This window comes from Tupaia chinensis, unplaced genomic scaffold (genome assembly GCF_000334495.1).
Source record: "Tupaia chinensis unplaced genomic scaffold, TupChi_1.0 Scaffold000685_1, whole genome shotgun sequence".
NCBI classification, from domain to species: Eukaryota; Metazoa; Chordata; class Mammalia; order Scandentia; family Tupaiidae; genus Tupaia; species Tupaia belangeri.
In genome coordinates this window covers 2,305,480-2,310,142 of record NW_006160208.1, presented here as the reverse complement: position 1 = coordinate 2,310,142, position 4,663 = coordinate 2,305,480, and positions in this window count along the sequence as shown.

Here is a 4,663-nt window from a genome sequence, read left to right as displayed (position 1 = left end):
TTTTTGTGTCTCCCTATCAGAGTTGATTCTGAGAACAACCACCAAAAAAATCTTGCCTGCTAATCTCTGTTCAAAGTCTGTTTCCTAGGAAACCCAACTTGCTTCATTCATTTAACCTTCCCAATGACATTATGAGGGAGATAACTGAACTAGAAAGCTTATAGAAAGTAGTTTCCATGATAACCAAACTAAGATAGGATAGAGCCAGAATTTAAACACAAGCATCCTGGCTCTAGTACTCCTTTTCCAAACTCCTAAGATATTCTACCTCCTTGATTTTTTTATTCACTTCTCAGGTTTTATACAAGTTTATTCAACTGTACATTTAAAAATCATTACTTAAATGTATGCATATTTTCCAAATACTATGTATGTTTTCATGTGATTTCTCAAAGGTGAATGCACATATTGTGAATAGAACCAATAAAATTACTTTCTAAATAAGTCACCTCAAAGTTGGAATCCTAAGAAACAATCCAGCAGTCTTGAATCCAGCCTCTCCTGAATTCTTATGAATAATAGCATTTGATAAAGTACAATGTCCCTTCATTCTTAATACTCTCAACACAGTAGGTATAGAAGGTATATTTCTTAAAACAATAAAAGCATATATGACAAACACACAACCATCACCATACTCAGTGGGGAAAAGTTGAAAGCTTTTCCTCTCAAAACAGAAGCAAGACAAGAATGTCCACTTTCTGGACTCCTATTCTACACTGGAAATCCTCACCACACAATCAGACATGAGAGTAAAATAAAAGGCATTCAAATTGTAAAGGAAAAAGTTGATTTTTCCTTAATCGCAGATGATGTTATATACAGAGAAAATGTTAAAAAGTGTCCATCAAAAGGCTCTTAGAGATGATTTTAAAATTCAGCAAAATTGCAAGTTACAAAATAAACATACAAAAATCTGTAGCATTTTTGTACTCTAACAATGAGAAAACTGAGGCAGAAATAAAGAAACAAGTTCCTTTTCCAATAACCACACACACACACACACACACACACACACACACAACTCCAGGAATAAATCTAACCAAGAAGTAAAAGCTCTATGAAAATTATAAAATACTGAATAAAGACATTGAAAAATAAACCAAAAAATGGAAAGGCATTCCTTATTTGTGAACTAGAAGAATTAACATAGTTAAAATGTTGACACTACTAAAAGTGATATACAAATTAATGCAATTCCCATTAAAATTCCAGCAACATTCTTCACAGAAATAGAAAAAAACAACTTGTCTGGAGTTACAGAAGTCCCTCTATTGCTAAAACAATACTGTGCAAAAAGGGTAAATTTGGAGGCATCTCACTACCTGACTTCAAAATGTGCTCTATTAAAAGGCATAATCAAAACAGTATGGTAATGGCATAAAAGCAGACACAGACCAATGGAACACAATATGGAATCTAGAAATAAACCCAACGACATATAGCCAATGGATTTTTAACAAAAAACACAACAAAATCTACTGAAAATGGATAGTGTTGCTGGGACCAGCAGTTGGCATAATGGCTATGTTGCTGGACTCCCATGGAGCCAACCATGGTTCAAGTCCCAGACACGGTGGCTTAAACTCATGTCGGGCATGTGTGCGTGCATGCCCAACATTCCGAGAGGAGCCCCTTGGAGGGGGGGTTGATTTTTCACTTTCTCTCTGTCTCTCTGTCTCTCTGGTGAGTGCACCCTATAGCAAAAACCTCTCCACACACACACACAAAAAAAAAAAAAAAGAAAGAAAAAAAGAAAAAGATAGTCTTATTAGCAAATGGTGCTGGGAAACCTGGATATCCAGCTGTAGAAAAGTGAAACTAGATCCCCATCTCTCACCACTTTTAAAAAAATTAACTCAAAATGGATTAAAGACTTAAATATAAAGCCCCAAACCATAAAACTACTGGAGGAAAACACTAGAGAGACACTTCAAGATATTGGAGTCAGCAAAGATTTCGGGAATAAAAATCTTATAGCAATAACACCAAAAGCAGATAAGCTAAGAAGCTTCTGCATAGCAATGAGAAGAAAAAAAGAAAAAGATAACTCACAGAATGGGAGAAAATTTTTCAAATTATACTTCAGATAAAGGGTTGAAGGCCAGAATATACAAGAAACTCAAGCAGTGCCTCCCCCCAAATAAACATCAATGATCCAATAAAAAAAGGGCAATTAACCTATACAACTCTCAAAGGAAGACACATGAATGACTAAGAAACATATGAAAAAATGTTCAATATCCTTATCATAAGGTAAATGCAAATCAAAAGCACTGTGAACTATTACCTAACGCCAGTCAGAATGACTGTGATCCAAAAAGCAAAAGATAACAAGTGCTAGCAAAGTCAGGGAGAAAAGAGAACCTTTGTGCACTGTTGGTGGGAGTGTAAATACATACAGCCACTGTGGAAAACAACTTGGAGGATTCTCAAAAATCTAAAAATAGAACTATCTTATGACCCAGAAACCTCACTATTGGGTACATACATAAAGAATAGTAAATCACTTTAGTTGGAGAGACATTTACATATCCACATTTATTACAGCATTATTCACAATAGTTAAGTCAAAGAATCAACTGAAGTGCCCAGCAGAAGATAGACGAATTGGGAAAATATGGCACATATACATAAAAGAATACTAAAGAAACATAAAGACCATTTGACACAAAGTGGATGAACCTAGAAGATATAATGCTAAGTAAACTAAATCAGACTAGGCAAAGAAAAATACTGTATGTCCTTGCTTAACATATTCTTGATGTCCACACTCTATGACAGAAATGGAAGGACTCAAAAGCTTAGAAATAGAAAAAGTAAAGATAGAAACCAGAAGCTTCTTGGGGAGGATGGTATGGTGGTAGGGAGGGTTCATGAGGACATTTTTAAGGTGCACAAGAATGCATGTAAATAAGATGAAGAGGCCAGGAGATAGTGTACCAAGGCAGATTAAAACTATGGACAGTTTAATACATATTTCAACAAAACCTGGTAGAACTATTGTGTTGTCAGAAAAGTCATGATGTATTTTTCTCTGTCTTTCTATGCAAAAGTCTGTTAAGACTTTTCCAACAACTCAGTATTATCAAATGTGTACAAGAAGATGGATTAAGTATATGTCCTAGAAATGATTGCTATACACTGAATGCATGCTTAGAAAACTTACTGTACCCCACAAAGACATACATCAAATGTGTGCAAACTAGAAATTGTCATTTAAAAATAAAAATACATTGAAATACATTTAAACATTTAAAAAAAATTATACTCTGGGTCAACTCCATGGCACAACAGTAATATCCTGCTCAAAAGAAGCCGAATTCAGGGTCAGCACGTAGCATGGTGGTTAAGATGCTGGACTTCCAAATGGCTGACCACAGTTTAAAGCTTGGATCCAGTGACCTGAAAATCATTCCAGGCATTTGTGTGTGCATACCCAAAATCCCCAGACGAGACTGGAGGAGAAGGTAGTGTGACATGGTCGTCTCTTCTAGGGAGTGATTTGTCATTTTTCCTCGTCCAGTGAGCACACACACACTAATAAATAATTAAAAAAATAAACAGCTGGATTCCACATGGTGACTGTGGTTCAAATCTCTGGTCAGTTCAACCTGAAACATATCAGATATGTGCAGAGGACTGGAAGACTAGAGGAAAGAGATTGTGACATGACCAGACCCTGTACAGAGTGCTCCTCTCTCTCTCTCTCTCTCTCATTTTCTCTCTCACACATGTGTGCTCATGCATTGTATCATGAATAAGTTTTTTAAAATGCTTAAAAAATTCATACTCTTTGTATTCTTCCCACAGATGGCTCAAACCTCACCTATATCACTAAAGAGCTTCATGTTTCTCTTTCTTATGTGAGCATATTTCTGTTTCTTGTGGAACATGTTAGTTATGGATATAACTTAACCATTATCTGATCCCTGGGCCAAAGTTCTTAGGAAAAAAGAGGTCACTGGAACAAATTCAACTTGCAAACAAAACTAATTTTAACATACATGGTAGTGTTGTGTTTTTTAAATTTAAATTAACTTGCAGTGAAAATTCAGATTTCCAATTTTATTCAAATTATTGGAACATCTAGCCTCATTTCCACTTTATGACAATTGGTTGATGCAAAATAGCAGCTGTCTCCTTAGATAGGGGACACGAGCTTGAGCTTGCCAGTCTCCACCACTCCCCATTACAGCCCTCTCAGGGAGGCCAAATGTCAGTTGCAATATATCAGCTACACTTGCAAATCTATTTTGCTCTCTTAAATTGCCTGCCCCTTGCTCCAAAGACTTTTAAAATCTGTCATCTCTTGCTTTTAAAATCCAGATTCAAACGTGCATACCCTCTGCCAATAAAAAAGAAAAGTACCAGATTAATGTTCTGACCAATGGATCTGAAGGCATGGTCTTAGGTGGCAGGGCCTGTGGTAACCGTAGTGCTCTTAACTGTTCCAGTTGGTTCAGGAACTGAGATTTGTTGGGCTGACAGACTCAGATATCATGCGCAGTCTTTAAGACATCCTCAGATATACCTGAATACACTGGTCGTTTCTGCTACGTGGTGGCACCTAAAGCACGCCTCACATGAAGCAACCTTAGGACAGTCTCCCAGAGCTTGCTGTTTCCTTATTTCTATTGATATTAGTCACAATTAATGCTCT